The 26,036-nt window shown below is 44.1% G+C and overlaps 1 protein-coding gene and 1 pseudogene across 2 annotated transcripts in view; one reads left to right on the top strand and one right to left on the bottom strand.

The window, feature by feature from the left end:
* ATP8A2 (ATPase phospholipid transporting 8A2) overlaps positions 1-26,036 on the bottom strand; it is a 476,394-nt gene that overhangs the window by 409,570 nt on the left and 40,788 nt on the right. The window lies entirely within an intron of this gene.
* Positions 14,029-14,151, top strand: LOC118609602 (annotated as a pseudogene).

Raw genomic sequence — 26,036 nt, forward strand, 5'->3', positions numbered from 1 at the left:
GGATAACCTCAGCTGGAACTCCCTTTTCCTGGGTCCCTGTCATTTGAGTCTCTGCTTAGAAGTCACATCTTCAAGAAACTCTTCTTTAACTAGACTACCTGGAGTCATTCTCCCCTTTGGTCATTCTCTATTCCGCTTTATTTTCTTCAGAGCTGTGATAACTCTCGTAAATGTCATTTGCTCATGCGTTACCTGTCTACCGCTCTAGAACGTGAGCTGCACGAGCCGAGCTGTTCCTCTTCCCTGCCCTCTCTCTAGTGCCTGGTACATATTCGGTACTTGCCTTTTGAATGATTCAATGAATGAAATCTTAGTAAATAATCTACTCAACTCCGTCGCTAAGGTTTACTAATCACCTGGTATAAATCAAACACATTACACATATTCTCTCCTCTTCTCATCATAAACATAAGGAAACATTTTGTTCTTTTTTAGTAGAGAAATACTTGAGCCTAATTTTCCTAATTTCCTCAGCAAACTCATGATGCTTTACCTATAACTTAAAGCTTAACCTATGAGATTTGACTTCTTTATCTAAAAGATGAAGATAATACCTACTTTGCCCAATAAAAATTTTGTAATGCTAAAAGGAGACCTTGAGTTGGAAAAAAGTAAACTGCAAAGTTCTGTAATAAAATAAGGGAATATTGTAAAATTGCAGGATAGAGGTATTAGTTAATGACTGTATGCTAATAATTAAACTTTCATTTCTGAATGCCTTCCACACAAAATCACATTTAATTCACAACCCGTGTCCAAAACGTGGTCCAAATTCAAGAAAATAGGGCAAGAGAGTTCTGGCAACATGAAGCAGATACTAAATAAGAAGGTAGAAAAAGAAACTTAGAAGAGGTTTGAAAAAGCAGCCACATTAAATAAAGCTGCACGTGTTTTAAATTATCTAGCTACCTAGGTCAAACAATTTAGCATAAGAAGAAATGTTAAAACTATACAATATCTGAAAATTAATGTCCTGGAACAGTGCATGTTGGCATCTTAGTTGGCCCAAGTAACTTTCATAATGAAGACAAACTTTCTGATTTGAATTTCACTATCACCTTCCAAGAATAACTTTAAATCAGAGTTTCGAAAAATTCTATTAAGCAGCAGTTTGCAAGTCAAAAGCCAATGATCTGAACGAGCTAATTCGTTTTATAGGAAGACAAAAATTACTAAAGCCAATCCGCCCCTCCTCTCGAAAAAAAAATTCCTGACGGGAATATAAGATGTATCTGCATGAAATACACAATGACTCATCAGCAATGGAGTCTCGCTCTCGGTGATGTATTGGCCCAGTTCCGCACTGTCACCACCCGCATTGTTGTGGGCGTCCACCACTGTCACATGGCTGCTCCCTTAGTTAAAAAACCAGCCTCACAATAAATACGAAGCTCCTTCACTCTATGGAAAACTCACACACACACACACACACACACCTGATGTTGACTTTAATCCAGTGATCTCATCACTGCTATTACAGCAGCTGCTACTGTGAACTCAAGCCTAATCCACAGTCATAATCCCACCTCCAGGTGCAGGAAATGTAAGAGCAAATCTCTCAGTCTTCCTGACCCAAAACACAAATATGCTCTCCTGAGACGTACTGGTTATAGCTAACAAAGGTACTACAATGTTTAAGGTTTTTAATTAAAAGATTCTCTTAATTCACATAATTGTAGTCGTCAAATGAAAAGGTTACAATCCTACATGAGCACTTGATAAATATTCAAACATGAGCGACTGCGATGCCTCGAACCTCACACGTGCTTTTCGTCAAGAGTCATTTTCCCCAAGAATCTCTCTGTATTTACTTACTGTGTATTCCAACCAGGAGTTCTAACGAGTCCACTTATGCACCTCACTTTTGCGTGTCAGGTCACAAGGGCCATCCCCAGGTTTACTGTTCCCTTCAAACCATGCCATTCCTGTAACTTACACTTCTAAATTAAATCTCATGTTTCCCTTGCACGCACACACAAAAGTTACTTGCGCATTGCATTAAATACCCCAATGAACTCTTTTCCTACTGTGTAGGCAGAGTTAACGTTGCAAAGTATTTAGTATGCTTTAAGGCTGCCCTCAAATTTTTATTGTTGAGAGGAACTGCAAGGTAAGGACCCCCTCAGTTACCCAAATAGGTAGAAACATCCAGACTAGAGGACTGGAGAGTGTGGCATTAAATAACTGTAGTTATTTCATTATATTATTTCATTATAACTATTCGTGGTCTTTTGCGGTTCATAAAATTTTCAAAAATTATTTAACAAATAAGTGAATATAATACAGTTGACCCTTGAACAACACAGGGGATTAGGAGTGCCGACTCCCCACATAGTCAAAAATCCATGTATAACTTGTGACTCCTCAAAAACTTACCTACTAATAGCCCACTTTTGACCAGAAGCCTTGCTAATAACTTAAACGGTCGATTAATACATATTTTGCATGTTTTGTGTATTGCATACTGTATTCATACAATAAACTAGAGAAAAGAAAATGTTAAGAAAATCATAAGGAAAATATATTTACAGTACTTGCTGAAAAAATCCACATATAAGTGGACCCATGCAGTTCAAACCCATGTTGTTCAAGGGTCCATTGCAGCGCATTGTGGGATTTAATAATGAAAATAGTGAGGAAGATAGAAGAGGAGTGAGTGAGAGAATACTGTAATAAAATTCTTACATTGGACATAAAATACTATATTGTTATTTGATTATAGAGAGTGACAAATGGAAGGATGCAAATGGAAAATCCTGGAACAACCACTAAAAATATAAAAGAGAGCTAGTTAATAAGCCCACAGTGGAGATAAAACCGAACACATAAAACACACTATTAATAGTGAAAAAAAAAAGCAATAAAAGAGGAAAGTAAGGAGCAAAGAAGGGATCCATCAAGTAGAAAACAAGTAGCAAGGTGATAGGTTTAAACCCAACGATATTGACACCTATCTTAAGTAGATAGTCCATATACTCCCACTGAAAGGCAGATTTTGTCGTGTTTAGTAAAAAAAGCAAGTTCAACCTAGACGTCAACACACTTACTTCACTCAGACCATATGATTTCACTTGTATGAGGACTCTAAGGAAGAAAAAGAACCACCTAATCAAAAACGGACTCAAATGCAGAGGACAATCTGGTGATGGCCAGAGGGGAGGTGGGTTGGGAGGCAGCAGAAATGGGGTGAAGAGTTAAAGAAGTACAAATTAGCAGTTGATAGATGGTCGCGAGGATGGGGAGCAGAGCGTAGGGAACGCGGTCAGCAGGAATGTCATGGCGACGTGGAGAGCTGGAGGAGAGAAAGAGCGATCAGGGCGATCACTTCATAAACTGTGTAAATGTCTAACCAATGTACTGTATACTTGAAACTAATAAAATAATAAAATAAAATAAGATAAAATAAAATAAAATAAAAAATAATAAAATAAAATAAAACAAAACATAAAATAAAATATAAAATAAAATAAAATATAAAATAATAAAATAAAATAAAACAAAACATAAAATAAAATAAAATATAAAATTAAATATAAAATTAAATTAAATTAAAAAAAAAACAGACACAGAAGATTAAAAAAATAAAAATAAAAGCAAGTTCCAACTATTTGCTGTCTATAAGAAATCCACCTTAAATATAAATGTAGGATTAATGGGAAATGGAAAAACATACCATGAGGACCAGCAAACGAAAGCTGGAGTATAACATCAGACAAAATGGATTTGAAAACATAAATATCGCTAGGGTAAGGGGCATATTTTGTCATGATAAAGGGGTCAATTCACCAGGAGCACTTAATCCTAAACATTTACACATCTAACAGATACTGAAAACAATACTAATAGGTCTGCAAGTAGAAACGGACAAAGTCTCGGTGATCCTGGGAGAAGTCGATACTTCTGTCCCAGCAGTCAACGCGACAAGGAGAAAGAAAATCAGTAGCAATCTAGAAGATGCGAACAACACGAAGAAGCAACGTGACACGACGGGCGGTTACAGAACACCCCACGCACCCGGCGACGCGCACACGCCGGCCGCTCGGCAAGATCCACCGCCATCTGTATGGCGCGAGAAGTCTCGACACGTTCAAAAGGACCGAAATCGTAATTATATAGAATATGTTCTCCGAAGATAGTTAGAAATCAGTAATGGAAAGCTCTTTGCAGAATATCCAAACATTCAAAAAGTCAACAACGCACTTCTTAATCGTAGGGTAAAAGAAGAAACCAAAAGGAAAATCAGAAACTGTTTTGAACGGAGTAAAAATGAAGGGATGCTCTACTTTGGGGCTAGGGGAAGGGAAGGCGTCTGAGTGGCAGCTACATAAAAGTATTAAAGCAAATTCCACCTTCATTTCTCTTGTGGTTACACGGGTAAAAGGTAAGTGATAAATACACACTAAAAGAAGAAATATGGGCTCTAGAAAGGGCATTGGCACCATTGCAAAGGGGCTTCCCTAACAGAACTCCTTTACCGGAAAAACTTTGAGAACAGTTTTAACAGCGTATAACTCCAGCGTGCAGTAACCTCAAATTCCACCAGCCTTCAGAGCTGCACAGCTGGTACTACATTCGAATGTCACGACATGTGCTCTCACATGTGAGCTCGTGGCCGCCACTTCCTTTAGCTGGGGAGTTCTCGCATTAGGAAAACGGTATAATAAAAGCCTGTAACAGAAAGCTCACGAAGGCAGGTGAGGGGCACACGGGAGAAGCCATGCCCGGCAGTTTGTCTGGGAGAGAGAGCACAAGGGGTCTAAGTCCAAGTTAAAACAATCCATCTGCTCTCGAGTCGTTACCTCCTTAACTGTGGCCAACAGACCATATTCTCTCGAAACACAGAGCAAGATAAAGTTTAATTTAAAAAAAATTTGTGTGCCCCGCTTTTCATGAAGATGTCGCCGAAAACGAAGAAGGAAGCCCCCTGCCCCTCCCAAAGCCGAAGCCAAAGCAAAGTCTTTGAAGGCAAAGGAAGCAATGCAGAAAGGCGTCCACAGCCACAAAAAAATTGTTAAAATATTTTTAAAAAAATAAGATACGCACATCACCCACCTTCCAACGGCCCAAGACACTGAGGCTCTGAAGGCAACCCAAATATCCTCGGAAGAGCACCCGCCAGAGAAATAAGCTTGACCACTATGCTATCATCAGGTTCCCCCTGACTACTGAGTCACCGTGAGGAAGGAAGAAGACAATACACTCGTGTTCATCATGGATGTCAAGGCCAGCAAGCACCAGATCAAAGAGGCTGTGAAGTTCTATGACATTGACGTGGCCAGAGTCAAGGTCATAGACTTTGTCAATGTCAAAGTCAATGTCACCCTGATGAGGCCCGATGAAGAGAAGAAGGCATATGTTCAGCTGGCTCCCAACTATAATGCTTTAGATGTTGCCAACAAAATTGGGATCACCTAGACCGAGTCCAGCTGGCTACTTCTAAATATAAAAATTTTTCACTGTTTAAAAAAAAAACCTGTATGCCCCAAAGGCTCTCAAAAGCTCTTGAGTCTCCGTCTTACCTGTCAATAAAGGAAATGTGTTGGAATTTTGCAGTTATTTCAACTTAAATGTTTTCCCTTTCAAATGAGAGTGTCTAATTTGAGTTTATTGTGCTAACTGCATTAGTGGCTTTAAAAGCATCCAAGATGGGCAAAGTTTTCTCAAGCAGAATTCAAAAAATGATACCCTTTAAAGTAAACTCGATCAAGTGGACTTCATTAAAATTAAGAACTTCTGCTCATTAAAAGGTATCAGGAAGAGGACTGGGCAAGCCACAGCCTAGAAAAAGATATTTGCGATACGCGCATCTCACAAAAGACTTGCATCCAAAATAAAGAATCGATACCAAATAAAAACGAAATATAAAAGCCCAATGAGCAAAAATCTTAAACAAGTACTGCACAAGGGGATACCCAAACTGCCAATACGCACAGGAAAAGAGGCTCGACATCATCACTCGTTAAGGGAATGCAAATCGGAACCACAGGGAGACATTACTACATGCCCACAAGTTTGGCTTTGAAAAAAGAGAGGGAACGGTGATTGCCGGTGAAAATGTAAGTTACTTTAATCACTTCAGAAAACCTATTGGTAGTTTCTAATCTATGATCTAATCTACGATCGAGTTCATTCTACTCCTAAATATTTTATCCAAGATAAGAGTTATGTCTATAAAAATATATATATATACATATATATATATATATAAGAATTTTATTCAGAATGGCAAGGAAAAAAAAAAAAAGGAAATGACCCAGATACCCATCAACAGGGGAGTTGGTAAACAAATGGTGACAATTATAAGACGCAACAGTCACGTAGCGGAATCTCACGAACCGTACTCTGGCGGAAAGAAGCCAGCCAGAAAAGTACATCCTACAAAAGTCCATTTATGTGACGTTCAAAGGCAAACGCATCCATGGGTGATAGAAATCAGAACCACAAATGCATCTTGCAGGGAAGGGACTGGCTGGTAACAGGTTCAAGGGATTGTCTAGGGCAGGGGACCCCAACCCCCTGGCCAAGGACTGGTACCAGTCCGTAGCCTGTTAGGAACTGGGCCGCATAGCAGATGAACGGCAGGCCAGTGAGTGAAGCTTCATCTATATTTGCAGCCGCTCCCCAGCGCCAGCATCACCACCTCAGCTCCACCTCAGACCATCAGGCATTAGATTCTCATAGAAGCATCGCTCCCTGGTGCCAAAAAGGCTGGGGACTGCCATCCGAGGGTAATGGAAACAGTCCATCTTTTTACTGCTGGTCACAGGCACAAAGACGAATAAAACTTCACTGAGCTGTGTACTCCAGATTTCTATGCTTTATATTCTGTTAAATCTCAAAAATAAAAGTTATTTTAAAAATAAACTATCCCAAATGCTCTTGTCGGTCAAGCGACTTTATTTTACGTTCCGTATTCTACCACTTAACACATAATTGCTGATCCCCTACTGTGTGCCAGGTTCCCTTCTACACACTGGAGCTACAGCAACGAACGAGACAGACGGAAGTCTCTGCCCTCGCGGAGCTTACGCGAGGGCAAAAAAGAAACAATAAAGAAAAGGAACAAGTAAGTGATACAGTATTTTATAAGGAAAATGGTGAGAGAGCGAAAAATTTAAAAAGGAAATGAGAATAGGGAATGGGGGGAGGGGCGGGACCACAACCTCAACATTTCCCCCTTAAAATACTGTTTAAATTCAATCATGATGTATAGGCACATACAATAAATGCCATATTTTTTTTAATTGTGGGAAAACACATATAACATAATATTTACCCTAACCATTTTAAGCATACAGGTCGGTAGTGTTAGTACGTTCTCACTGTTCTGCGACCAGTCTCCAGAACTCTTTTGCCAAAACTGAAACTCGATGCCCGTTAAGCAATAATTCCCCGCTTCCCTCTCCTTCCGGCCCTTGGCGACCACCCTTCTACTTTCTGCCTCCACGAATTTGCTTTAGGCCCCTCGTATAAGTGGAACCGTACACTATTTGTCCCGTGTGTTTCGTTTAGCATAAATGTTCTCGAGATTCATCCGCGTAGTAGTCAGAACCTCCTTCCTTTGCGAGGCTTCCACTGTATGGATACGGCACAGTTCCTTATCCATCAATGGATATTTTAGTTGCTTCCATCTTTTAGCTATTGTGAATGTGTGTGCAAATATCTCTTCAAGACCCTGCTTTCAATTCTTTCGGGTACATACCCATTAGTGGAATTGCTGGTCATATGGTAATTTTACGTTCACTAATTTGAGGCAGCTCCATGCTGTTTTCCAAAGCAATCGCACCATTTTACACTCCCACCAACAGTGCACAAGAGTTCCGATTTCTCCACATCTTTGCCAACACTTCTTTTCTTTCTTTTTTTTTTTTTTTTTAAATTTTATAGTAGCCATCTTACTGGGTGTAAGGTAGTTTGGGTTTTTTAGTTGCATTTCCAGGTGGTCATTGTCAAATATGACTCATTCACCTTACAGGTGACCCTTTGAACAACACAGGTTTGAACCGCTCAGGTTGACTTCTGTGCAGATAGTGACCTGCAGTTGGAAGTCTGGTAGCATTTGTCACATGTAGTACAGAAAAAAATATCAATCTACCTCACAGCTTAAGAATGAAATTAAACTATACCAAAAAAAAAAAAATCTAGTCTAATTGTTGAAAAAAATTATATATACAAAGCAGGATATTTTAGTATTGGGTATTTGTTAACCGAGGCCATTTTCCTTGTCATCCAATAAGAATTATATGGAGTATATCTGAAAGAATCATAATTTGTACCAAGGCTGCAAAAAATCTAAGTCCCAAGTTGTAGCTAGGCTGAAAAAAAAAATGAATGAGCAGATGGGCCATGAGAAGACCAGGCAGGTTAAGAAGGAAAGCTTCTAGAACACGTCTTAAGTGCACACAGCACTGACTTCCTCATCACGTGGGTTTGGTGTCCGTCACTGTCAATTCTGTGCTCAAGTCCCTGCGCCAATTGTAAGGTAGGGACAAAACGTTCCATTGCCAAAAGCGACAGATCTTGACAAACAGTGTTTACATTCTTCTCCCAACTACAGTTTTCAGCAGTTGTAACTTTAACCAATTAGAACACGTTGCCCAGAAATACAGAATTCCATTCATACTCGCGGATCCTTATACTTTAGCAGCTGTTATCTCGCTATGCTAAGTTGCGAGGACAAATTAAATTCCTAAGAATAATTCAGCATCCTAGTTAAGCTAAGAGAACTAGTCTGAAAATATAAGTTTAGGTGAAGAAAAAGTAATTTTAACATAAGGTGAATAGCATGATCCTCAAAGAGGAGCACACTGTTTTGAGCTGACAGTTTTTCATTTCCGTGCCCACTGAGGTAATCAACCTACTTCAAGATCGCAGGTCATTATTAGACCATTTTCACACATCACTTCCGGGTTTCTTGCTGTCTAAATACCATCTAATTCATTTTCAGCTTTCCTCTAAATATTTTTATTGCAAAACTATTTCGAGGCTCTCAATATGTTTAAAATATATCTAGTTTACGTCTGCCAAAAAAAAAGAGTTCCAAAAAAAATCATCAGGGCTGTTTTTGCTTCCTTTTAAGCTAGAGGACCTATAATCCATATCTGGAAGGCGAGGGGTTGAGGAACTGCTGGCTGCAGCCTAACCATCTGCTCAAACGCCGGCTAGTCTTCCCACCCTCCTCCTTCACCCGGGCCCTGTGGAGGCTGCGTCTATCTGCAGTCAAACAGCTGTGGGGACAGAGCCTGTTACCTATGGAGCAGTATCTCCTCCGGCTGCGGGTCCGAGGCATGGCGCCCAGTCCTGCACTCGGGGTGCATGAAGACGGAAGCAGCAGCGGCCGTTCGCAGGTGTCTAGGCATTAAAAGAGCTCGAGACTGATCCCCGTGATAATCCGGGAGAATTATATTACGCCCTGAAACTGTCCTGTTCTAATTCGCCCGGCATAAAATGTAGCTCCCGAGTACGAGAAATCGATGATGGATAGTATAGGGAGTTATAAGGGTTGAGGGGGAGCAATTTTTAATGAAAACAACAACGACAACCAAACAGAAAACCCTTTCGCCTGCCAAGTTGGTGAAGGAGAAGAAGAAGGGAAAGTAGACCCTGCTACACCACAGTAGAATTTTTAAATGAATGAGAAGCCTCTTCGGCTTGTTTTATTTCCCAGTCACACCTGGGGCTTCATCTCAGAGCCTGAGAGCCAATCAGAGGGAGAGCCGTGACCGAGACCCACACTGGAGCACCTTCTGGTTACCTGCATCTCCATGCTGAACCCAGTTACACCACAGCAAGCACCATCGTCACGTCCTTTAAAGAGAAGGGGCAAACAGGTGACACCTGTACCCTACAGAACTTCCCCTGGTGAACCTCTCCTAAAACAGCTCTTGGATTTTAATCCTCAAAATCCATCGACTGCAGAGGTCTCTCAGCAAGACGGCTTTTGATTGACATTTACGTAGAAAACACGAGTCCCATGATTCGACGTATTTACCGAAACCGTATGCGGGACACATCTCCAATGAAAACCAAAAAATAAGCAGGGGGGAAAGTGAGAATCATGTGACATTTTTAACGACTGTCAGGTTGCGAGGGATGGGCAGAGGCGACGGCGAACATTATTCTTGAAATGTGACGGCCCAGCAAGAAAGACTCTTTCCTGTATGATCTGGCCCGACAGGTCCTACAGCCCCCCACAAAGGCAGCATTGACAGGAGTGTAGGCAAAGCCCCACCGTGCAATTCCTTCCACCCTGCAGCATCCCTCACCTCCTCGGAAGGTGTAATGCTCCCTCCCCGGTAGGGAGGCCCTGTAGCAGCACGCAGGCCCGCCTCGAGCCAGGCAGTGTGCAGAACGCCCCAGGATCGCCCCCAGGACCGCCCCCGGCCCGCCCTGGCACACGGGAGGCGCGGGGAGGACCTGCTGACTGCCTGGCAGGTTGTCAAGGCAACACATCGCTGTGTTTCTTCAGGGAGGTTTTGGTCCCGTATCACAGCATTTTGGAGTTTCTAAGGGAGAAATTCGATTCTGGATTCAGTATCAGAAATAGCTCAGTGTCTCCTGAACAGTTTTTCTCCTCTGATGGACACTAATTCTCATGATAAATCATGTCGTCTGTTTGCTTTGGCTGCTTAAAGGCTCTGAGCTAAGAATTTTTTTTGATCTCTGATTTTGTCTTACTTTTTCTTACTCCTGTTTTCTCTTATCCTCTTTTTTCCCTCATTTATTTTCAGTTGTGACATATCATGCCACATTGGGATAAATAATTCTTCCACAAAAGGAATATAGTGAAATAAAATAAAACAATTAATGGAAATAAAAACCCGGCTTAAACGAGGCTGTATTTGCTAACAAACTTGGTTCAAAGCTGAGAGACCATTTTCTTATTCATCTCCCTCACCGTCTTTGATTATTTGTAGAAAGTGAAAATCCTTCTATAATTATCATCCCCAAAAGTTGATAACACACATAAATTTTTTTAAAAAATAAGACATTTCGAGCAGTGAGTTTCTCTCTTAAATGTTTACTGGACGTCTCTGGGTTACAAACCTCATAACCAGAACTTCCCTCATTTTTCGTCTGCCCTAAAGGTTTAAGTGTCCCACAGTGAAAAATCCACCAAAGATCACAGAATGCCATAGAAACAGTCTCTGACTGAAGATTTTAGAACAAAACTGTGACTCTGAAAAATAACAAACATAGCAAATCGATGAAACCAAAGAATTAAAACTCATCATATTTCTTTTTTAAGAGGGTATACACCAAAATGTTAACAGGAATGATCTTCTCTGGGCTTTAAAATATAGGTGATCTATCTTTGTTCCTGTTCTTATTTCTAAAATGAATATGTTTTATGATTAGAAAAAGACTAAAATAAGAAGGGTTGTTTTCTTTACTGTTATATCTCATTTTTTAGTGCTTCTTAACATTGGATTAAAAAATTAAGGCTGCCTTATTTTATCATCAACATGTAGTGTTCTGTATCTCAATTGGCAAAGAATTCTTGGCGGGATTATGAGGGTTCCAGAGTGTCCACATGTTTATAACTGATCTTGCCTTCCCTCTAAAGCATAGTGCACACTCCTGCAATTTCTCTCTACCTATTATTTGGAATTCAGACAAAGCAAGAGCTGTCCTAATTATACATTCTTTAAAATCCATTTATATGGCCAGCAAATATGTGGAAAGATGCTCAACATCACTAGCTATTACGGAAACGCAAATCAAAACCACAATGAGATACCATCTCACACCTGTTAGAATGGCTATAATCAACAGGACAAGTAATAACAAGTGTTGGAGAGGATGTGGAGAAAAAGGAACCCTCCTACACTGCTGGTGGGACTGCAAATTGGTACAGCCACTATGGAAAACAGTATGGAGGTTCCTCGAAAAACTAAGAATTGATCTACCATATGATCCAGCAATCCCTCTACTGGGTATTTACCCCAAAGACTTGAAAATTCATATCAGAAAAGATATTTCCACACTGACATTCATAGCAGCATTATTCACAGTGGCCAGAACATGGAAGCAACCAAAGTGTCCTACGATAGATGATTGGCTAACGAAGCTGTGGTTCATATATACAATGGAATATTACTCAGCCATAAGAAGAGATGAAATACCGCCATTTGCAACAACATGTATAGACCTTGAAATAATTACACTAAGCGAAATAAGCCAGACAGAAAAAGTGGAAAATCACATGATATCACTTATATGAGGGATATAAACCTAAAAGCAACAAATGAGCAGGACAAACAAACAGAGACTCATGGACATGGACAATAGACTAGTGGTTACCAATGGAGAGAGGAGAAGGGGAAGCGGGGAGTTAGATGGGGAAAAAGGGGCTCAAATATGCGGTAATAGAAAGAAATCTAACTATGGGAGGTGAACACACAGTGTAAATATATACATGCCTTACTGTTCAAGTGTACCACTGAAACTTACTGAATTTCGTTAACCAATGTCAGGATGGATGGATAGATAGATAGATAGATAGATAGATAGATAGATAGATAGATAGATGATTGCTAGATAAAATCCATTTGTAATTCTGACTTTAAAGGATACATGGCTCACTAATCCTGGTTCATGGTGAGGTTTCCAAAATCAAAAACCTTCTGGAAACGCTAAGCACAATCTCTAGAACACCAGGAAAAGCTTTATTTTAAAAGTCAGATTGATTTTACTGACGCTGTTATTTACACAGCTTCAAAGCCTTTGACAGCTGATTTCATGGGGCTTTGACGTGTTGAAAACCCATCAGATCTCTCAGCATAAGCATGTACCTGAGAGAAAAAGAACAAAACACGAAAACATCTTAGGTTTTTATTAAAGTTAAAGCAGCCATTAGCTGCAATGTCACCATGGTCGAAATATTGTTCTGAATCCACCAGATGACCAGTTCTGATCCTGACTGGAACGTTCTGGATACAGCCTCCAAGTCGAGTTATTGAGCCAATCGTTTAAATTTAGTCAGAGGAGGTGCAGTTTTTTAACTGTGCAAAACTTTTCATAAGAACTTAAAATATAAAGTTAGGGAAAGACTAAATAAGGTTTTGTTCCAACCGTCGTTCCAAAAATTAATAGTCACTATTACATTTCCCTTATGTAGAACTCTTAAGGAAGAACAGAGACACGGTTCAATACAATAAGTGTTTGTTTTCATTGGGGAAAACCCACAAGATCCATTATCTGTGCAAATGAGTCTCAAAAGGAACAGAAAGTCCAACCCAACAAAAAAAAAAAAAACAGCCATAATCTATACCATCAATTCTTGTGACATTCACACCAGACAAGGATGACGTCAAGCTTGAGGTCAATGATTCCAAAAGAAAAATCCTCAGAGATCATGTCAATAAAAACAAAACTTAAACTTCACCGGTTCTCTCTTTCAAAAGTTGTAGCATGCATCCCTCAATTGACTGTGTAAAGATTTCCTTCAGCCAGACACTCCTACAGTCCAGGCGGCTTCCGCTGCTGTCACTGCCTGATAATGAGTTTCTGCCAGGCTCCGGCAGACTCACACACGAGAACGCCAAGGTGCCCCAGCATGTGGGTCCGAAGAAGAGTATTCAGAATACGAAAAGGGTCTCGTAGCTGCTTCTCCCCTAAACTCCCATCCTCACCCAGGGATGAGATGCAATGAGAAGTTAAATGGTACCCAAGCCAGACTTGGGTCAACAATGCTACAACAGGAATGAAGTTTAGCTATGCCGACGAAAAGAAGCCGGGCACAAAAGGCCACGTATCGTATGATCCCATTTATATGAAATGTCCAGGACGGGCAAATCCATAGAGACTGAAGGTAGGTCAGTGATTGATGGGGGGCTGGGGAAGACGAAATGGAGAGTGGTTGCTAATGTGGATGGGGTTACATTTGGGGAATGATGAAGGTCTTCTGGAATGAGGTAGCAGGGATGGTTGCGTGACTTTGGGAATATATTAAAACCCACTGAACTGTATACTTTAAAGGGGAGAATTTAATGTATGTGACTTACAGCTTAGTAAAGAAAAAAATAACTCTACAGCCATGCCACCCTGAACAAGCCCAACCAATCCTGTCTGATCTTGGCTGCTAAGCAGGGTCGGGCCTGGTTAGTACTTGGATGGGAGACCACCTAGGAAGACCAGGTGCTGTAGGCATAAAAGATAAAAAATAAGGGATTGTAAGATGGCAAGGTCCTTGCAATCTGTGAGGTCAACCAAGGGTTGCCTCACCTAAAACAAGAAAATAAATAAAATAAAATTACCATGCACTTCTCTGTGCGTAGGTTACATGACAATAAAGAGTTAAATTTTTTAAAAATGCTGCCAGCTCACATTTTAATAAGAAGCACCTCATATTAAAGCAAGATTATTGCTTAATTAGAAGACATCGAGATAGTACTAAAACTGGGTGTCCGATAACCTCGGGTTGTTTTCTAAATCCCAGGGGGGCAAAAATCAATTCTCACTCCACCGTGACTGCATGGAATCTGTTTTTCAAAGGAAAGGTCACCACCGTGAGAACCCTTCAACTAAAATCTGTTTAGAGAAAACATATAAAGTTAACAGCGTTGAGGTTTTCTGGTCCGTTCAAAGCTTTTACCATCAGGAGACAGCTTATACGTGTAATATGTGTATATTGTGTATCATTATATGTGTTATGTGTATATATAATATACATACCATATACGTGTATACATACATGCACACGCGATGAATGCCCACAGGGAGGAATATGAGCTCAAGCAAACAGACAATATTAGCCAGGTGCTTCCTTTGAGCAAGAAGCGAGTCTCTACCGTGAGCCACCACCTTATCTGTCTCTCAGGCCATCTCGAACGACCCCTGTCTAACCACCTCTCACTCCTCCACCTTACGGTGGCCTCCCGGCACCACCTTCTGAAAGCGCTCTCCCCGAGACCAGCGACAACCCTTTACCTGCCAAATCCAGCCGTCCACGCTGCAAAACGTCCCCACAGCGTTTGGCCTGAGAAAGCACGCCCTTCCTGCAGCGACAATCCCTACTTCCCTGGGCCCAATTGTCCTTACAGGTGATGTTTTCTTCTCTTCTTTCCACGCGAGAGGCCCCCGTGACCTTCCCTTATGCGTGAGGGTACCACGAACCCATTTTTTCAGCCCAAGGGTATGGCATCTCCCCCAAAGCTAGCCTTGGTCCTGAAATGTGGACCATGAGCCCACATTTCTAGTTGTTTCCTAAACAGAGCCACCTGGAGGGCCCACATACTTCTCCAGGTCTCTCAGTCCAAACAGAATGACCTCTGCTCATTAAACCTGCAGTTCATCTAAGCTTTCAAACCACAACCCTCGAGACCCTCGGTGATTTTCCGACTCGGAGGCAACTTACTGGTTTTACCTCTAAAAGCCCAGGCTGGCGGTGCCCACAGCCGTCCCTCCCCTTCAGGGTCTCATCCCGCCTCTCTGCCTGGGCCGCTGCTGACTCCTGCCCAGACTGCTTCCCCTGTCGCCGACCCTGACCCCTGATCCGCGGCTCCAGGATGCGGCGGTGCCTCCTGGCCTGCGGGAGGGACCCAAACACCCAGGCAGATCAGACAAGGCAAAGTGACTCCCCCGGCCTCGTCCGCCATGTCGCCCCAGCACGCGAGCAGGGCACGCGTCCTAAACGCCCTGCGATCCCGCGTGGCCGCCGGCTTTCACGCGTTGTTTGGCAGCTTATTGCTCTTGCCAGCTTTAAATAATTAATACGCTTAAAAGGGAACCACTCCAAGGGTACACAAGGCTGCAGCGTGACGCGTAGTCCATCCGTTCAGCTGCCTGCTTTTCCTCCTTGGAGGGACCCTTCCCGGGAGTGAACCCCTTCACCGGCGTGCAACCCCGACATGCCTGGCACACCAGGGAGAGCTCGCGGTCTATCGAAACCCTTGTGCTTCCCTTTCCACCGTCCGGAGCCATCACCAGGCTGCCTAGACAGGGACACTTCCCAGCCCTGCTTGTCTGTGAGCAGGTCACGTGACAGCTCTTGCTGGCTAAGGGAACAAGAACAGGAGAGAGGTGTGACAGGCTGGGCCGAGGACATCGAGCTGGTGTGCTGCCCCTGCTTCCCCAGCTTGACGCCGACAAACACGGCCACCGTGGAAGGACCCTGGGGTGACACGGCGGCCGGAGGTGAGCCACCCGCTGGGCCAGTCTGCGCGCAAAACACAGGTGTGCCGTTTCTGAACCACTGGATCACGTGGGGTTTGTCACAGCTGCTGGCGTTACTCCAACGACCTCACACATCGAAACGCTTCAACCAGGCACCCCCTCCTCCAGGCGGCTGCCCTCACACGGGGACTGGAACCGCGTCCCCGCTGTGGACCCAAAGCACTGCGTGGATCTTTGAAAATCACAGCATGGGGTTTTAAGTGCCATTCAACTGTTTACGCATCTCTCTCCCTCAAGAGGGAGACGGCATTGCTCTCCCTTGACTCGGACACCTAACATACAGCTAATGCTTGATCCGCGCTCACCATAAAACAAACCCACACTGAGAGGCAGCGGCCGGTGTCTCAGCAGTGGAACCGGGTACACGGAACTCAGCGGCAGGGAAAGGTCAGAAACTAAGGCCTGCTTCATAAAATGTCCCGTCACATACAGCCAATCAAATTGGCCAGCTCCTTTTCTTTTCTTGTCTTTTTTTTTTTTTTTTTTTGGACTTCTTATTTGTTCATTAATAGACTATTTTTGGAGCAGTTTTAGATCTATAGAAAAATGGGCGGAAAGTGCAGAGTTCCTTAATCAGTGGTTTTTTGCGTTAGCAAGGTGCATCTGTCACAACCGACGAACTGATATCGCTGCATTATGAACAGAGTCCACGGCTGACATCAGGGCTCACTCTTCGCGTTGTACATTCTCTGGGTTCAGACAAATGTCTGCGGACAAAGGTCCACCCTTACGGTATCATGCAGAGTCGTCTCCCCGCCCTGTAAATCCTCAGCTCCGCCTGTTCATTTTTCCCCCTCGCCCACAACCCCCGGCACCCGCCGACCTTTTTACTGTCTCCATAGTTTTGCCTTTTCCAGGATGCCATAGAGTTGAAATCACACGGCCTTTTCACGTCGGCTCCTTTCATTATCATCTGCATTTAAGGTTCCTCCACGTCGTTTAAAGACTCGCTAACTCGCCTCTTTTTACCACTAAATCCTGCTCCATTGTCTGGACGTACGACTGTGTGTTTACCCACCTACCTACCGAAGAGCAGCTTGGTTTTGATGAACGTGAATAAAGGTGCTATAGAGATTGGCGTTCAGGTTTTCGCCTGCACCTGCTTTCAGCACATACCAAGGAGGGCGATCGCTGGATCATATGGTCAGAGTGCGTTTACTTTGTAAGGGTCACACGGTGTCCTCGTGATCGTGGCCGAAATCAGCAACGGATGAGAGCTGCTCTCATGCCACATCCTCACCAGCGTTTAGAGCTGTCGGTGTCTTGAATTTTAGTCCTGCCGATGGGTGTTAGAGGCATCTCACTGTCGTGTTAATTTTCAGCCCCCTAATAACATATGATCGCGAGCATCTTTTCATACCTTTAACTGCCACCTTTTATCTTCTTCGGCGAAGTGTCCGTTCGAATCCTTTGCCCATTTTTTTGATCGGGTTATTTGTTTCTTCTTGAATTTTAAGAGTATTTTGTATATTTTGAATACCGATTCTTTATCAGTTACATGTTCGGCAAATATTTTCTCTTAGCCCATGTTATTTCTAACTCTATTAATAGTGTCTTTCAGACAAAAGAAGTTATTAATTAAGTCCCACTTATCAATGTTTTTTCTTTCAGGGGTCATTGCCAAGACCCAACATCACCGAGATTTTCTCTTATATTATCTTTCGGGAGTCTGATTGTTCTGCATTTTACACTTGTCTCTGATTTTATTTTGATTTAATTTTTGTGAAAGGTGCAAGATATGTATCTAAATTCTTTTTTTTTCCTTTTTTGGTTTTTGTTTTTTGTTTGTTTTTGTTTGGTTTTTTTTGGTTTGTTTTTGCATGCAGATGCCCAGCTGTTTCATCAGCATTTGTTGAAAAGACTGTCCTTTCTCCACTTAATTTCCTTCGCTCCTTGGCCAAACATCAGTTGGTTATATTTACGTGAGTCTATCTCTGGAATCTCTGGTCTGCTCCATTGATCTATGCGTCTGCCATTTTGCCGATACCACAGTGTCCTGGTTACTGTCCTATAACCTTAGGACAAGTAGTGTCAACCCCCTGGCTTCGTTCCTCTCCTTCTATACCGATGCTAGTTATTCCGGGCCTCTTGCTCCTCCGTACCAACTTTAGAACCAGTGAACAGGCACAAAATAACTTGCTGGAATTTCCATTGGGATGTCGAATCTATAGACCCCGTCAGGAAGGCTGACTCCTTTTAAATGAAAAAGTACTTCGCACCCCTCATCCTTCCCACATGCTAGCCTTCAACGACCAGCTGCTACACCCGCCACGCTCTTGTCTTTTGTTCTTCGTGACCCTGGAGAGCAAAGCCTGCTGCTCCAGCATGGTCTCCAGACCCAGCAACTGCCCAGGTGCCCATCGGCAAAGCAGAGGGACACTCAGGACAGACGGCGGCCGTTCAAGGCACCTCTCCAATTCACCAGCACCAACTCGAATGCCCCATACTTCACCAAAGACTTGCCTTGCAAAGAAATCTGAACAGTAAAAGCTTCACTAACATTTCAAACCACAAGAGCGACTGGGGGTGAGGAGGCAACAATGACCAAAAAAAAAAAAAAGAGAGAGATGACATCCACATACCTAATTCTTCAGAGTCAAATTATATCCCCTATACCCACACCCCTCAAAAAAAATTTTTTTAAAACATTCAGAAAATTTAGCAGCAAAAGTCAAGATTAAAAACTAACGAGAGATCCATTTTATTCAGGCTCAATAACAAAGCTCGAACGGGGTGGGAAGCGAGGACCACAACAAAACACTATCAAGCTTGACTTCCGTCCGAAGGAGTCTGACCAGTTTCTCGCCCTCGGTTAAACCACATCTCAATAGACGTGCCTGAGAAAGCCAAGCAAGCACTCCGACTGTGTCCTCCACAGGTGTCGCTTCCTGCATTTTTTTTGGGGGGGGGGCGTTGAGGGGAGCTTCTAGCTTTAAAACAGAAAGAGGTCGATCTTGGGCAAGAATGAAAGGAAATGCAAACAGGAGAAATGTATATTCAAGACACAGAAGTAACGGAACACATAGACAAACATCTATCTGGTGACAGTGTAAGGACAGAGAAGCCCACCCGGAGAGACTTTCGCGGAGTACATATTTCAGGGTTTGTGTTTCAGTCAGTTTCTTAATTTATTATTATTTTTAAAAAAATTTTTATGGTGACGAAATCCAGTAAGTTTCTTAATTTTTTAAGAGATCTGCTGTGTCTGTAACTATCAAAAACCACTAATAACTAGAAAACACAACAAGTCTCAACTACCACAAACTATCATCTGGAAAAAAAAAATTCCATAAGTATCTTAATGGAATAAATTATTTTATCGACTGGCTTAAGTGAACTGGTTTCCAAAAAAAAGAACTCTAGCCGAGCATTTTACAATTAAGCTTCAAAGAAACAGAAACGCTTTCATCTGTTTTGCAATCCACTTTCCATTAAGCGTGGGGAATGAAGCAAAGCAACTGCCAATCAAGTCACTCCTGAATCGGAAGGTGGCTGACATTCAAAACAACCTTGCTCGATGGTGCGATCGCAGAGACCATGAGAAAAACGGCCGTTAGAATGATCTGCTATAGAAGAAAAGGCACAAGAGTAGTGAATAATCGGCTAGGCGAGTGACTGACAACCTGGGGTCACGGATCCGTCAATAAAAATGTACAACAGGTAATAAAAAGCACCTCTGGGAGAACAGGAGAATTGGGTGAACCTCCGCTGTGCCTCGTGAGACACATCTGTTACAGCTGGTCCCCGACCGCCTTCCATCTCCGTTTCCCACCCCCTCCCACTCAGGAGCACCCCCCATCCCGCCCTCAGCCCCGAGGACGACTCGCCTAAGGCACCATGAGCCAACAATCGCCTGCGGTTCTGGGGCCCTCCCCACCTGCCTGACCATTTTCCACCTGGAAAGGCATCAAACCCAGCTCAGACTTTACCCTTGACATCCCTGTCCTCACACTTCCTGCTTTAAACTTGGTCCACACTGAACAGAACATGATTCGTGATGATCCGTGATGATCCGTGCACAACTCACTGCCGCTCACTGGCTTGCATGCCCCGTAAAGGGAGGCATTTTGCCTTCGTCATCTCTAAATCCCAAGCAGCTACTTGTCCTTGATAAGCATTAGACCTTAAATTATCTCATTGAAAGGAAAGCTCTTCTGCCGATGTACTGGCCAACGAACATATGAAAAGATGCTCATAGTAGGCATAATATACAAATGGCAATAATGAGAATGCATTTGGCAAATGTTAGATTGGTGCCAACTAATAAAACTGACACTATTCAGTGTCTCTAAGGCTAAAGGGAATTGCTTCCCAGATAATCAGAAATACAGCCTGGCGTGGCCTTTAGGAAGAATAACATGAAGAACATGACAAAATTCAAAACTCTGTTCCATCTTTAGGACTCCATCATACAAAAGTATTTTTAAATGTATACAAAAACGCATACAGTTGAGGATCACTCAGCATGCTTTGTCGAAGTTAGTTTGTTTTACATCTTAAAATTTTATCAGTGGGGGAATCATTTAGTTATCTTTGTCCATAAATGCTATGGAATATAATACGCTATTAAAAATAGAGCAGACATGTATAAAGATGGAAAGATATCGAGGATAAGTTAAGAGAAAAAGGTAGTTGATTCCAACGTAATATTCGAAGGAAGAAGGAAGGAAGTGAATGGAATGGACTGGAGAGAGAGAGATAGAGAGAGAGAGAGAGAGAAAGAAAGAAAAGAAAGAGAGTAGAGAGAGAGAAAGAAAGAAAGAAAGAAAGAAGCATAATGAACTTAGCAGAATCACTCCTCTCTTTCTTCTTTCGTTCTTTCCGTCCTTCCCCTCCCTCTCTCTCTCTCCCTCCTCCTTCCTTCACTTCCTTCCTCCTCCTTCCTCGTCCTTCCTCCTTCCGTCCTCCTCTCTCTCTCTATCCTCCCTTTCCCTTAGATCTATAAGAGAGATGAGAGAGAGAGAGAGAGAGAGAGAGAGAGACTGAGAGAGCAGGCTAGGTGTGTATGTGAAAAGACATAGAAAAAAATGCGGACCACAAACCCTGACTAAGCCACAGTGCTCACCTCTATCGGGGTCAGAGGCAGAAGTTGAACCACGTGGGCTCTTGTGATGGGAGCAGAGGAAAGAGAAATGTGAAGTCAGTTTCACGGTTTTACTGAAAACATGACTATTAATGGGAATTTCTGATGACATCCATTCAGCTGTCTTTTGGTAATTAAAAAAAAAAATGTACCAACAGCAAAACAGAGAAGGGAGAAATATTTATTGACAGAAGACTGCAATAACAACGAGAATTTTGACTCATAGGGACATTTTTTAAGTCTCTAAGCAGAGCGTGTTGCTGACCAAGCATGTACCCCCTCGGATGTCCGCTGTCCCCCCACGGGGAAAATGGAAAACAAGTCAGTGCTTTAAAATAAACATTTCTTAGTCTAGCGAGCAAACATTTATGCCAAAATGCATTATGGAGCTAATCAACGCATGCTTTCAAAAATCCTCAGTGGGTATTTGTTAAGTCCTGGAAGAATTCTTCATATTATTCTTCTCGATTCAGGAGCATTTTGTCTGTTTAAGTAATACTGCAGCTAAGGAACAATCCAGAAGAAAAAACAAAAGGACATTAACATCACATTGTCGTTCCTGAAAGCCAGAAATCAAAGTTGGAGCTTTTTAATCACTTTCCAATCATTGCTCACTGTCACCATTGATTCTGGGGTGGGGAGGATGCAGAAGGACGGGGAATGTCGGAAAATGGTGATCAGTTTAAAGGGAGCCAAAAAAGAAAGAGATTCAAGTGTCCTCGGAGGGAACTTCGGTCAGACGCTGCTTGTGTCAGACCCGCCGGGCCCCAGCATTCAGCAACAAACATGCGCACCCCAACGCTTCCCCCCCACACACACACCCAGAGATTTCCACGGCACCACGTGGAGCCAGGACAAGGCTCCGGATCAAACTCCGTTTCTGTTTTCTTTAACCTGCTGCGTCCTTCCGAGTCTGTGCAGGTAACAAGGAATCGTCACTTGTGTAATTTTCAAGTTACCCTGTAGGTTTCTCCTCTTTTAGAAGAAGGAGCGAGACCGCAAGTTATGGAGAAACGTGAACAAATGTCAAACGTATAGCTGCTCTGCCTCACGCACGGCAAAGGACAGGGCTCAGGAAGGACCCTGGAAACAAGACGCACTCCTCAGCAGTCGCCCTCTACAAGGCCAGAACCATTAAGGGAATATTCTCTGAGAAATAAAATCTGACCCGTGCACCCTGTGCCAAAATGATCAGTAGCAGTATTTCCAAAAGAATGTGAGGCTCCTGTCCATCTAGAGTTGAGTCACACTTTACGCAATAGACAAAATCCTAGACATTTCAGATTCGGTTTGAAACTTGAATCGAAGCTCTGGAAATAAAGGAAAGGCAGAGTTTAAATAAAGTAACCTCAGTGAGACATCCCATGGAAGCAATTTAAATAAAAGGGGTTTGTATGGAGCTGTTTAGAGCAATAGCATTTAAATCTTAAAAGGCTAAATTTGTCATTTTAAGCTTGAACTTTACCAAGAGAAGAACGAGACATGAAAGGGGCCGGTACTCCCCAGCCTCAGCCACCTCTTGGGCTATCTGTTCCCACCATCCACATTCCAGTCACTGAAAACCGTGACCGCGTCGGTGACGGCATGTAACCACAAACAGAGGACTAAGCTCGTTTCAATCATCACCAAACATTTTATCTTGGTAATCACAGCATTGCATCTAAGAGCCTGTCACCCGGCCCAGCCGTGGTCCTGCCTGTACCAACCCTCTTCTGGCCAACCAATTCTAAGGGGCTCTTTTCCGCTGGCTCTAAAAACAAACAAAAATAAATGTCATGGAGGAACAAAGGAGCACGAATCCCAGCTGGCTCTCTCTCCCTGTCTTCAGAACAATGTCAAATCCCAGGCTTCAGAATGGAGGCCGTTTCTGTGACTGCTTTGTCCACGGATCCTTCAAGAGCTTAGAACTCGGAGATCGTAATTATCCGCCGGGCCGACACGTGCGCACGCGGACACACTTTCTCATGAGGTAGCTATGATTTTCCTTTCTAGAACTATCTACACAACCCCCCTCGGTTCTTTGCCCCTGTCAATTGCCAACAAAATCACGGCTGGGATCGGCCTTAATTTGGATTGTTAGGAAGCGTAAAGCAAAGACCGGGGGCCCCTTCCAACCACCTATGGCATTCACCACTTAATAAGTTACCTCTTTTCACAGCGCTCGGTTCTATTTTACTCTTACAGTATTTCCTTCCTGGGAAGCTTACGTTTCCAATTAAGTATAAATTCCCTGAAGCGAGAGGATTATGTCTTATAATTCCTCAGAGGATCGACGCTTGTGCTAAACACACAATGCTCGACGGGGTGGCTAGGGGGACATACCAGTGGTCCCCAGGGACTGTTATGTGAGTCACAGCGCTTCCTCCACGCCTGGAAACTCAGAGAGCCTAGCGAGGCGATCGACTTGAAGGGGTTTTGTGATTTGGACGTTGCAGGGGACGTGCCCCTCCCCGCCCCCATTCCAGCCCCACTCTGGGGCGTGAGCCTCGAGCCAGCGGACGTGGGACCGCGGGCGGCAGAGCGCAAGCGAGGTCACCCACACGGCGCCGGGTACTTCACGTGTTTGCCATGCACACCGTACAAGATCCTGGGAGGCAAATACTCCCGTCTCTGTTTGGGAGATGAGACTGTCAGGGCTCGGAGCAGTTCGGGGACCTGCTGAGTCCACCAGGCAGGAAGGAGACTCGAGGAAGGGAGGAACCCGAGCTCCCGCCCCTCCTGACAGAGGCGACACCCCACCCTGTGGGGGGCGGGAACAGACGCTTCAATGCGCATTATCCTAGCCGGTCCCCCAGCAAAGCTCGCGAGGGAGGCACCGCGGCATTTCTCCATGCTTTCCATGAGGGAATCTACGGTTACGTGACCGGACCACAGCCCCAAGGGCTGCCAGTAGTGCTCTAGCAACTAGGGACAAGTGACTGGAGTCACTGCCTTGACTGATAACCGTGGGAACCTCAAACTTCAGAGCAGTTATCCATCACAGCAAGGTCCTGGGGAGCTTCTCCAAAACACACACACACACACACACACACACACACACACACACACACTGCCCTACAGGGCACACATGTTTCCATACTGCTGATCAATAAATGCGTCTGAGCTTCAAACCGATTACACCGTCTTGCTGGTTCCCTGTCTGTCTGAGAGTCACGGTTTAACTTTTTGTTTGTTTGTTTTCCAATTTCCCTTCGACACCGTGTAGTAACAGCTGAAGAGGCGGGCAGAGCAGGGCCAGCCCCTGCCGGAGGCTGCAGGGACACCCACGGGCCCTGCTCGGACACCCAGCCGCCCGACCCTGGCCCTGCGCAAACGCCGGGTGTGTCATTCCGGGGGCGCTGGCACCTGTGTCTGCAGCTCCCTGCTCTTTGTTGCGTGAGGGGCTGTGTTCAGTGACAGGTGCCGTTCCGGGCGGGCAGACCCCGGTGTGAGAACGTCCCACGCCAGGCCACCCCGTCACAGGGAAAGGGGCGAGAGAGGCAGCCGAGAGGAAGGGATGGCAGTTCCTCAGCAGCGCGGGTGACGCGGATGCGTGTGCGGAACAACCGGAAGGCGCAGGGCGTCGGGGAGGCCACCCGACGGCACACAGAGCAGGGACGTTTACTCCCCGCCACTTCAAGCACCAGGCACCTGCTTCCTCGGCCAAGTTCCCCACGGCATCCATTCTACAGCCTATCCTTGAAAGCCTGGGTTCTAGTTCTGTGGATCGGCACCGATGGGACTGACACCTGTCCACAGGTGACGTCGCTGGACGTCTGAGCAGCGCGGTCCGTGCCGGGTGCTGCTCCACAGGGGGTGGCGCGTCTCCAAGCGCAGTCGGCGGACCCTGGAGCGGGATCAGTGCCATTCCCAGTGAAAACGAATTCCTGGGCTCCACCCCAAAGAGCGAGTCAGAAATCTCCACTCTAAACAGACTTCTTACTCATACACACTGAAGTTGGAGAATCACGGACATAGCGTAATTACGCTAACTAGTCTGAGCTGAATGACTGGGCTACGGAATCATCAAATTTGGGTTATTGGAAGGGGCTTTTATCCCATCTGTACTATGGAGCTAATTAGATCTATATTTACTGCCTCGCAGGACTATTATGATAATCAAATGGGATAATACATTTGAAAGTGCTTTGTACGCTATGAAAGCAAATTATTACTACCCAGCTGCCTCAAGCTCTTTCTGAAACGAATTAGAATAAGAGAGGCAATGAATAACTGAGTCAGTCGATCGATGGAGTTATCCAGCGTCTGAGAAGATAGACCATAAATATCCGTTGATCAATGGATTTACTTACAGATTGTCTAATACAACCGTCTCATCTCACAGGTGCAGAAACCGAGTGCCAAAAATTCAAAGTAACTTGACCAAGATGATGGAGCTAGACTACGATGAAGACCAAGAAGGCAGGACGCAGGGCCAGGCATCTGGGGAGGAGGCGAGAGCCAAGTATAACGAGAGCGAAGCTTCGTGCGTCGTTAGTTAGGGCACCGCGTCATACGAGGTGGTGACTCGGTTACACCGATCGACGAGCTGGAGATGGACGACCACGCCGGGTTCGGCCGGAACTGGGGGGAATTCAATCATACCTGCCTCCAGAAACGACCAGGAAAACTGGTCGTAGACAAGATGACGACAGGCTTTGCAGACAAGTGGAAAGAAACTAAGCACCCCAACGCTTTTACGTTTAAAGCAGAGCCAAATAGCTTCGCTTAAACTGGAATCCAGTTTCCGCAACTGCCTCCCACAGTGGCCCAAGTTTTAAGTCACGTGGCGCTCTCA

This window comes from Rousettus aegyptiacus, unplaced genomic scaffold (genome assembly GCF_014176215.1).
Source record: "Rousettus aegyptiacus isolate mRouAeg1 unplaced genomic scaffold, mRouAeg1.p scaffold_m13_p_11, whole genome shotgun sequence".
Lineage (NCBI taxonomy): Eukaryota > Metazoa > Chordata > Mammalia > Chiroptera > Pteropodidae > Rousettus > Rousettus aegyptiacus.